This window comes from Oncorhynchus tshawytscha, linkage group LG07 (assembly GCF_018296145.1).
Source record: "Oncorhynchus tshawytscha isolate Ot180627B linkage group LG07, Otsh_v2.0, whole genome shotgun sequence".
NCBI lineage: Eukaryota > Metazoa > Chordata > Actinopteri > Salmoniformes > Salmonidae > Oncorhynchus > Oncorhynchus tshawytscha.
Window position 1 is genome coordinate 32,818,653 of NC_056435.1, and position 11,331 is coordinate 32,829,983.

General features: G+C 42.0%; 1 protein-coding gene across 3 annotated transcripts in view; it reads right to left on the reverse strand.

Moving 5' to 3' along the window:
* The window catches only part of LOC112254393 (death-inducer obliterator 1), a 28,798-nt gene extending 27,425 nt beyond the window's left edge, over positions 1 to 1,373 (reverse strand). For all 3 annotated transcript variants that reach the window (XM_042324319.1, XM_042324322.1, XM_024426946.2), the window contains exon 1: positions 1,110 to 1,373. The gene's annotated coding sequence lies outside the window, so the exon portion shown is untranslated. The remainder of the gene's footprint in view (positions 1 to 1,109) is intronic.
* Between the last annotated feature and the right edge of the window lie 9,958 nt (positions 1,374 to 11,331).

Genomic DNA, 11,331 nt, shown 5'->3' on the forward strand with positions numbered 1-11,331 from the left:
AAGTGCTTCGTACTGTGTATCATGGTCGTGTCGGCGATGGTAGTTACGTGGCCATTTTCCTCTCACGTTACTTTATTTCAAGATAGCAGCCTACACATTGATACAGACATACAGTCTACCACTCAATGGGGAGGGCATGAACGGCAACAACGAGGACAAAGTGCCCTTAGCTCCCGCTTGACAAGTAATACCAAAATATGTTGACAACTGTCCAGCAATGGCGTGGGAAGTAGCTACCTCTAGGTAGCCAATATCAGCATGACAGTCACAACAAGCACACGCTTGAAGGAGCCGTACACCCATCATCAATATATTTTCTTCGTTTTATAACTAAAAATGTACAAGTAGGTGTCAACTAACCGACTCATCCTCTTTAAAAACATAAGTACAAACAATTTGGAACTCGAAATAAAACGAGGTGACTGGGAAACATCTATTTGAACGGTCATACAACTCGAGAACGGAGTGGAGCAGCGGTCCAAGGCACTGAATTTCATTGCAAGAGGCGTAACTGCAGTCTCTGGTTCGAATCCAGGCGGTATGACAATCCGGCCATGATTGAGAGTCCCATAGGGCGGCGCACAATTGGCTCAGCGTCGTCCGGTTTTGGCAGTCATTGTAAATACGAGTTTGTTCTAAACTGAATCGGGCCTCTTTCTAGAGCTCCGACCTGAAGGTCGCTGACGTAATGATTTGACCTGTATCTTTCCGAGTTGCCAGTTTGTTTTGAACGCAGCAATAGCAACATTTTCCGGGGGAGAGATGGTGGTAGTGGATGATGAGTTCGAATTAAGCAGTGCGTCGAGCAAAGTTGGTTTAGATGAACGTCCTGAATGGATAATAAGTATTGTCGAAAACTGGATCAAAAAGGAAGTTGCCTAAAACTTGAATGGAGGATACGTGTATGAATGATAATTGTTTTGTGTTGGGATGCGTTGGTTTAGTAAGCATGCATATGTGGGAGACCCATTTTGAGTTGTCAAATTGTGAAGCTGCCGATGAGCTGGGAAAAGTGTAGTCAAGTTTCGTGCTTTGCATCTAGGAGTAAGAGCACTCGTCAAAGGAGTCATCTCAAAGGTGAAGACGGATGTTCAGGTTGAGTAGCCTACCTGAAGAGAATTCCTGGTGTGTTTGTGGCCGGCGTCTGACCCGCAGGGTGAATGGAGAAAAATAAAAGTATGTCTGTCCTGTTTTAAAGAAACTACCTACGCATGTGAAACTTGGTTATGTAAGATACACTTTAAGCGCGTTTGTCCGCAAACCACTGTAAGAAATGTAAAATACGTGTCCATGTTTCAACTGTGCAGACGGTGGGGCTCATGATTCCGAGTACACTGTAATTCAGCCAGCTGAAACCACCAAACAGCCTACCCGACGGCTCTGAGGGGTCTGCATGGTCCTAAAACACACCGTTGCTATATTATATTATTCGATGAGGTTTAACGGCTATTGGCATCCAATACATTTTGCATTACCGCCACCTACTAGACTGGAGTATAACTCCCTTATACTCTGCTTGAAAAATAAATAAACAAATACCCTACCATTTAACACTACACTCACAAAAAAAAAATATATATACATAATAATAAATAAACATCACCCTACTCCACTATTTACATCTATTTAGTCCTACCGCAGGCCAACAACTTGAACGGATGGGACACCACCACTTAACATACCCTGCTACTCTTCTGACATAAAGTTTCACACACCCAAATACCTCTCTGCAACTGCCATCACAATCTCGTTTTTTTTGCGGCTTACATTCCATCCCTGCAGTACAGTCCAATCTTACTGAAACATATATCACTTGCTGGTTTATCTCTGTACTGGTACAGACCTAATACTCACACCATTCCTCTCAGGATCCTTGACCCATCTTCCTCTACTTTCTTCACTGCCTCAACATATGACAACTACTGCACTACTCTAACCCAGGAAACCTCAACCTGCCACTCTCTTATGGGACATTTCTGATCCCCAGCCCCATGAGCACCCCTACAATTAACACATACCACTTCTTTCCCCAATGCTACACATTCTTTTGTCTCATGCCATTCTGCACACTTCTCACACCTAGTAACCTCCCTCTTACACACTGCTGCACAATCTCCATACAATCAGCACGAACCCCTCGGCCCCCGGATGCCACATTTTGTATCACAGTACAATGATAAAACTGGGGAGGGGGAGGACAAAAAATAAATAGAAAGTTGCACCCCTGTTCAAATTACCCTACATCACTACAGTTTACAGCCAATGAACAATAATGGTGACCTCACTTGATAACAATAAGACATTCCTCATTGCACTGCATTGTTGTCGCCGAGGGATAATCTTTTTCTTGTCTAAAAATGTAGGCCTAATAGCCTATTCAAGGAAAGAAGCATAAAAAATGCATGTCTGGTAATGTTGTGGAGAAAAAGTGCATTGGTGTTATCACTTTTGGCCAGTTATGATCACATTATTGCACTGATGCATTGCAAATAGTTGCACAGGACAGACAGAAAGATGAGCACAGTGAAAAAAAATGCCCATAGGAATTGGCAACCATTACAAAAATGGAAATCACTTGTAAACCACTTGAGCAAGGAGACAATGACATGTTGTAATAGATGCGCAGACTAAACAGTGTTTGTTGTTTAATTGCTACCTTTAAATATCAGTTATTATATTATTTTTCATTAGGCCTACATGTAGCCTACATTTAAGTATTATTTGTAGTTGTCATTATGACAATGAACACTCTGAAAGCACTGAATGGCAGAGGTGTGGACAAAGAGGAAGAGAGAAGCCCAACTCGCAGGAAAATCTGTCTCCTTCCAGCAGGTGAAGTTTTTTCCTTGTTTTGCAGAGGAAAGACTTTTTGTATGGAGGTCAAATAGAAGTTTTGTAATACCTTAGTTGTTATTCGTGTACAGATATACTGTCTATCCAGGTAACTTTGAGGAAAAAAACACTTAATATAGGAGTTGTCTCGAGATTTTTGGCCGGGATAGGCCGTCATTGTAAGTAAGAATTCGTTCTTAACTGACTTGCCTAGTTAAATAAAAAAAGATGTCTATGCATATTCATGAAGACTTAACTTGATAGAAAATTAAATAACTTGAGACTTGACTTGAAATTGGAGCCTCAAAACTTGGGACTCGACTTTAACTTAAGACTGATTACTTTCAATGATCTGGCTAGGTTTTGTAACATTGTCACTCATTTTGTGGAACAGTCTCCATGATTACTCTCCACGCAGCCAGACACTAGCTGCAGAATCGACTTACAAAAAAACGTGCAACAGATTGGCTAGTGAAACGCACACTTGGCCCTCTGATTGGACCAGTAAACTGTCAATCAACCCAGGTCAGGTGAGCTAGCGTAGTGGTTCTTTTGTCAGGTCGCATGTGTGAAAATTAATGTTTTTCTTAGATATTTTAATAAGCTACATATAGCCTACCATTTCTATTTTATACCTTTGTCTCAAAAACATCTCATCTGTGCTTCAGAACCAAAAAGTTGATTGTCTTGATTGTTGACCAATGACCAGTCAACAGCATTTGCGCGCAAAGGCAAACGCGCGTATCGAAAGATTTCTGACCAGAAAGCACTTGCGAACAGATTGCAGATTTGCTGTACATCTATAGCATCAGGTGCAGGGCACTCGTCAAATTGCAGGGAGAGAGGATTGCCATAAATAAATATCTAGCTCCCAAAAAATGTTGGTGATTAAGAATATTAACTGTTAACTTTGCAAGCTCACCAGCAATGGGGCTTCAATCAACAATTACTTGCATAGTCCTAGTACTGGTCTTTGGTGTAACAATTGCTTGAAATTCATAATTTTCTTATGAAGCTTGCATTTGGAATTTTTTGTTAAAATTAATTATTACATAATCAAAATGTGTTATAGTAAAAAAAAAAAAAAAAGGTCTGTCTGGTATCCTCAAAAAACAAATATTTGTAGTTGAACAAGTCATGGCATGTATAGAAATAATCCATCACTTCTGTTGTTTGGCTGTTCCTATAGCAACTTTAGAAAATTAGGTGGATCGTAAGGACAAAGATTTTTATAACTAACCCAAGATTGACCAGATCATGTCTTTCCAAATGGAGCAAATTAATCATAGTGGGCAAAACAAGCAGGAAGGTGGGCAGAGCCAAGCACAAGCAAGTGAGATCCTATTGGCGCGTTCTAGCATTTATTTGCATATTTCCGTTAGGGAACACCTACTCTGTGAAGTGCGCTGTGCAATAACTCAATTCGCACTTTCACTCTTCTAAACACACCATTTTTTAGAAACTTTGGCAAAGGGTAAAGTCTACAAAAACGCAGTCCCCTCTGTTTCTTAGAAATATTTAGTTTTGGAAACAGAAAACTGTATGGAGATCAATTGTTCCATTGATGAGAAAATGTGTAGAATGTTGGCCAAAATCCATCACACTCTATCTTCTCCCACTTGCCAGCCACTGGGCTCCCTCTCATCACCATCATCGCTAACGGGAAGCTTTACATTTATAAATCCGCTGAACTATCTGTCTCATTGTTCTATCTCAGGTAAGGCCAAAGACAGTACAGTATGAAGATAGGCTAAAACTGCTTCTCCAATAGAAATCGGCTAGCTAAGTTCATGCGTAGGAACACGCCATCAAGTCTAATGGTTGTCTTGAGCTGAACTGCGCAAGTACAGGCCATCAAATCAAAGCACTCCTTTGATATACAGTATATTCTGAAAGTATTCAGACCGCTTGACCTTTTCCACATTTTGTTATGTTACAGCCTTATTCTAAAATGGATTAAATACTTTTTCCCCTCATCAAAATAAACACAATTCCCCATAATGACAAAGCGAGAACTGGGTTTTTAGAAATGTTTACACATTTCTAAAAAAATAAAATAATACTTATTTACATAACTATTCAGAACATTGGCTATGAGATTTGAAATTGAGCTTAAATGCATCCTGTTTCCATTGATCATCCTTAAGATGTTTCTACAACTTGATTGAAGTCCACCTGTGCAAATTCAATTGATTGGACATATAAGGTCCCACAGTTGAAAGTGATTGTCAGAGCAAAAACCAAGGCATGAGGTAGAAGGAATTGTCCGTAGAGCTCCGAGACAGGATTGTGCCAAGGCACAGATCTGGAGTAGGGTACCAAAAAATGTCTGCAGCATTGAAGGTCCCCAAGAACACAGTAGCCTCCATCATTCTTAAAGGGAAGAAGTTTGGAACCGCCAAGACTCTTCCTAGAGCTGGCCGCCCGGCCAAACTTAGCAGTCGGGGGAGAAGGCCTTGGTCAGGGAGGTGACCAAGAACCCCATTGTCACTCTGACAGAACTCCAGAGTTCCTCTGTGGAGATGGGAGAACATTCCAGAAGGACAACCATCTCTGCAGCGCTCCACTAATCAGGCCTTTATGGTAGAGTGGACAGACGGAAGCCACTCCTCGGTAAAAGGCACATAACAGCCTGCTTGGAGTTTGCCAAAAGGCACCTAAAGGACTGACCATGAGAAACAAGATTCTCTGGTCTGATGAAACCAAGATTTAACTATTTGGCCTGAATGCCAAGTGTCACTTCTGGGGGAAACTTGGCACCATCCCTGCGGTGAAGCATGTTGGTGGCAGCATCATGCTGTGAGGATTTTGTTCATAGCCTGGGACTGGGAGACTAGTCAGGATCGAGGCAAAGATGAACGGAGCAAAGTACAGAGAGATCCTTGATGAAAACCTGCTCCAGACTGCTCAGGACCTCAGACTGGGGTGAAGGTTCACCTTCCAACAGGACAACGACACTAAGCACACAGCCAGGACAACACAGGAGTGGCTTCGGGACAAATCTCTGAATGTCCTTGAGTGGCCCAGCCAGAGCCCAGACTTGAACCCGATCGAACATCTCTGGAGAGACCTGAAAATAGCTGCGCAGCGACGCTCCCCATTCAATCCTGACAGAGCTTGAACGGATCTGCAGAGAAGAATGGGAGAAACTCCCCAAATACAGGTGTGCCAAACTTGTAGCGTCATACCCAAGAAGACTTGAGGCTGTTATCGCTGTCAAAGATGTTTCAACAAAGTCTTGAGTAAAGGGTCTGAATACGTAAGTGAATGTGGTTTCATTTTTACATTTTTAAAAATAAATTAGCTAAAAATTCTATAAACCTGTTTTTGTTTAGTCATTATGGGAAATTGTGTGTAGATTGATGAGGGAAACATCTATTTAATCCATTTTAGAATAAGGTTGTAACGTAACAAAATGTGGAAAAATTCAACGGGTCTGAATACTTTCCGAATGCACTGTGAAGTTGTTTTTTAGTAAAATGAAAATGTGTCAGTTTATCCACTTTCACGAGATTGGAGTAATATCATGTTCAACTACTTAAGACATTCGCTTCAAATCTAGGTTGTGCCTTTAGATTTAGAGAAAAGGAACATTTAGGGATGCATTTTTCACTTCTCCCGTTGACTTCTCAAACCCAAACCCCGGTCTGGTCTGTTTCACAAAAATTCCCAGAAATCTTGTGATGTTGCACCTCTGGGTTTACAAACTCCGTGATAAGGCATTGAGGTGTTACCACTTAGCACATCTAGAAGGTAGTGTATTTCATACGAACCCCTCTCTTGAGATGACATAGAGGCACCTTTTCAAGGTGCTTCTTCATCACAATTTCAATGGTAGTGTTGAACCGCTAGTGGCAAAAAGAGCTAGATTTACTACTAAAAGACCAAAATACACTGAGAACACCTGCTCTTTCCATGACATACATAAACTGCCCAGGTGAATCCAGGTGAAAGCTATGATCCCTTATTGATGTCACCTATTAAATCCACTTCAATCAGTGTAGAGCAGGTATTCCCAAACTGGGGTACGCGTTCCCCCAGGGGTACACACAATGCTGTCGGGGGTACGCCAAATGAACTTTTCTTCACATTATCAAACAGTCCATTTATATTTTCCAATGGGGCTATACATTTGGGTGAGTTTTTTTTCTCGTCTGAGTAGCCTCGTTTTACCGCCTAAAATGAATCTAGTGTTCAGTGAAATAACAACACAATGTCAAATACAGGTAACCAAGTCAAATAATTAACATCCAATCACATTAACCGTTACTCTCTCACGGGAATACCACTGGCGGTCCTTATGGAGCCAAAAGTTGCTGCTGCTCATCAAAATCAAATCAAATCAAATCAAATGTATTTATATAGCCCTTCGTACATCAGCTGATATCTCAAAGTGCCGTACAGAAACCCAGCCAACCTAGAGAGGAACCAGGCTATGTGGGGTGGCCAGTCCTCTTCTGGCTGTGCCGGGTGGAGATTATAACAGAACATGGCCAAGATGTTCAAATGTTCATAAATGACCAGCTTGGTCAAATAATAATAATCACAGGCAGAAATAGTTGAAACTGGAGCAGCAGCACGGCCAGGTGGACTGGGGACAGCAAGGAGTCATCATGCCCGGTAGTCCTGAGGCATGGTCCTAGGGCTCAGGTCCTCCGAGAGAGAGAAAGAAAGATTGAAAGAGAGAATTAGAGACAGCATACTTAAATTCACACAGGACACCGGATAGGACAGGAGAAGTACTCCAGATAAACAAACTGACCCTAGCCCACCGACACATAAACTACTGCAGCATAAATACTGGAAGCTGAGACAGGAGGGGTCAGGAGACACTGTGGCCCCATCCGATGACACCCCCGGACAGGGCCAAACAGGAAGGATATAACCCCACCCACTTTGCCAAAGTACAGCCCCCACACCACTAGAGGGATATCTTCAACCACCAACTTACCATCCTGAGACAAGGCCGAGTATAGCCCACAAAGATCTGCGCCACGGCACAACCCAAGGGGGGGCGCCAACCCAGACAGGAAGATCACATCAGTGACTCAACCCATTCAAGTGACGTACCCCTCCTAGGGACGGTATGAAAGAGCCCTAGTAAGCCAGTGACTCAGCCCCTGTAAAAGGGTTAGAGGCAGAGAATCCCAGTGGAAAGAGGGGAAACGGCCAGGCAGAGACAGCAAGGGCGGTTTGTTGCTCCAGAGCCTTTCCGTTCACCTTCACACTCCTGGGCCAGACTACACTCAATCATATGACCCACTGAAGAGATGAGTCTTCAGTAAAGACTTAAAGGTTGAGACTGAGTTTGCATCTCTCACATTGGTAGGCAGACCATTCCATAAAAAATGGAGCTCTATAGGAGAAAGCCCCTGCCTCCAGCTATTTGCTTAGAAATTCTCTGGACAATTAGGAGGCCTGCGTCTTGTGACCGTAGCGTATGTGTAGGTATGTACGGCAGGACCAAATCAGAGAGATAGGTAGGAGCAAGCCCATGTAATGCTTTGTAGGTTAGCAGTAAAACCTTGAAATCAGCCCTTGCCTTGACAGGAAGCCAGTGTAGGGAGGCTGGCACTGGAGTAATATGATCACATTTTTTGGTTCTAGTCAGGATTCTAGCAGCCGTATTTAGCACTAACTGAAGTTTATTTACTGCTTTATCCGGGTAGCCGGAAAGTAGAGCATTGCAGTAGTCTAACCTAGAAGTGACAAAAGTATGGATTCATTTTTCTGCATCATTTTTGCACAGAAAATGTCTGATTTTTGCAATGTTACGTAGATGGAAAAAAGCTGTCCTTGAAAAGTCTTAATATGTTCTTCAAAAGAGAGATCAGGGTCCAGAGTAACTCCAAGGTCCTTCACAGTTTTATTTGAGACGACTGTACAACCATTAAGATTAATTGTCAGATTCAACAGAAGATCTCTTTGTTTCTTGGGACCTAGAACAAGCATCTCTGTTTTGTCCGAGTTTAAAAGTAGAACGTTTGCAGCCATCCACTTCCTTATGTCTGAAACACATGCTTCTAGCGAGGGCAATTTTGGGGCTTCACCATGTTTCATTGAAATGTACATCTGTGTGTCATCAGCATAGCAGTGAAAGTTAACATTATGTTTTCGAATAACATCCCCAAGAGGTAAAGTATATCATGAAAACAATAGTGGTCCTAAAACAGAACCTTGAGGAACACCGAAATTTACAGTTGATTTATCAGAGGACAAACCATTCACAGAGACAAACTGATATCTTTCCGACAGATAAGATCTAAACCAGGCCAGAACTTGTCTGTGTAGACAAATTTGGGTTTCCAATCTCTCCAAAAGAATGTGGTGATCGATGGTATCAAAAGCAGCACTAAGGTCTAGGAGCACGAGGACAGATACAGAGCCTCGGTCTGATGCCATTAAAAGGTCATTTACCACCTTCACAAGTGCAGTCTCAGTGCTATGATGGGGTCTAAAACCAGACTGAAGCATTTCGTATATGTTGGTATCTGTACTGATGGTGCAAAAGTCATGACAGAGAGACATAGTGGAGTGGTAATGTAGCGTGCAAGCAGTTGCTCCCGACGCCACTTGGTTACACTGCAGCATCCGAGAGGCTCTTGCTGCCAAGGGAATGCCTAACAGCTTGAAAGACGTTTTGGACACTACAGTGAAAATGGTTACTTTGTTAAAGCAAGGCCCCTGAACTCTTGTGTATTTTCTGCACTATGCAATGATATTGGCAGAGACCATGTAACGCTTTCACAACATACATAAAGAAGTGAGCTGGTTATCAAGGGGCAAAGAATTGACACGTTTTTTTGAATTGAGAGCCAAGCTTAGTGTTCTTTACTGACCATAATTTTCACTTGTCTGACCGCTTGCATGATGACAATTTTCTCACACGACTGACCGACCTGGGTGATGTTTTTCCTTGCCTGAGTGATCTGAATCTAGGATTACAGGGACTCTCCATAACTATATTCAATGTGTGGGACAAAATTGAGGCTATGATCGAGAAGTTGAAGCACTTCTCTGTCTGCATTAACAAGGACAACACACAGGTCTTTCCAGTAGTGTATGATTGTTTGTCTGCAAATTAACTCAAGCTTATGGACAATGTCAAATATGATATAGCGAAGCACCTGAGTGAGTTGGGTGCGCAATTAAACAAGTACTTTCCGAAATGGATGACACAAACAACTGGATTCATTATCCCTTTCATGCCCTGCCTCCAGTACACTTACCGATATCTGAACAAGAGAGCCTCATCAAAATTGCAACAAGCGCTTCTGTGAAAATTGAATTTAATCAGAAACCATTGCCAGATTTCTGGATTGGGCTGCGCTCAGAGTATCCTGCCTTGGCAAATCACGCTGTTAAGACACTGATACCCTTTGCAACCATGTTCCTATGTGAGAATGGATTCCCGGCCCTCACTAGCATGAAAACTAAATACAGGCACAGACTGTGTGTGGAAAATGATTTAAGACTGAGACTCTCTCCGATACAACTCAACATTGCAGAGGTATGTGCATCCCTTCAAGCACACCCTTCTCATTAACCTGCGGTGAGATATTCACAATTTTTGATGAACAAATAAGGTTTTATACGTAAGATGTTTAAATAAAGAGCTACATTATTGATTATTATATTATTATTTGTGCCCTGGTCCTACAAGAGCCCTTTGTCACTTCCCGCGAGTCGGGTTGTGACAAAAACTCACACTAATTCTTATGTTCAATAAATGTATTGTATAGTGTGTGCGTGGCAGGCTTACAATGGTGGGGAAAAAACATTTGAGAGTGCGCTGACCCTGGTGCTAGAGGGGTTACGCAGCTGGAGGTTGAATGTTTGAAGGGGTACGGAATATAAAAAGTTTGGGAACCACTGGTTTAGAGGAAAGGAAGGAAACAGGTTAAAGAAGGATTTTTAAGCCTTGAGACAATTGAGACATTAATTGTGTATGAAGGTGAATGGGCAAGACACTCAACAGTTTCCCGTGTGTATCAAGAATGGTCCACCACCCAAAGGACATCCAGCCAACTTGACACAACTGTGAGAAGCATTGGAGTGGAACGCTTTCGACACCTTGAAGAGTCCATGCCCCGACAAATGTAGGCTATTTTAAGGCAAAAGGGGGTGCAACTCAATATTAGGAAGGTGTTCCTAATGTTTCGTACACTCAGTGTAAATCACTTTTGCAACGGACTGTCAAAATTAAGACCAGAATTGACATGTTTCACTACAACTAAACACCATTTTTTTAAATGAACTTTTATTCTTCATGAAAGTTACTCATACATTTGATTTGAAACTTAAACCTATCCCTAAACTTAACCACACTGCTAACGTTATGACTAACTCTAAACTTAAATTAAGACCAATTTGTTTTTTGCCACCTATACGGAAGAGTAATATATGGTCATATATGAGAATGTGGACACCTGTTCGTCAACCATCTCATTCCAAAATCATGGGCATTAATATGGAGTTGGTGCTATAACAACCCCACTC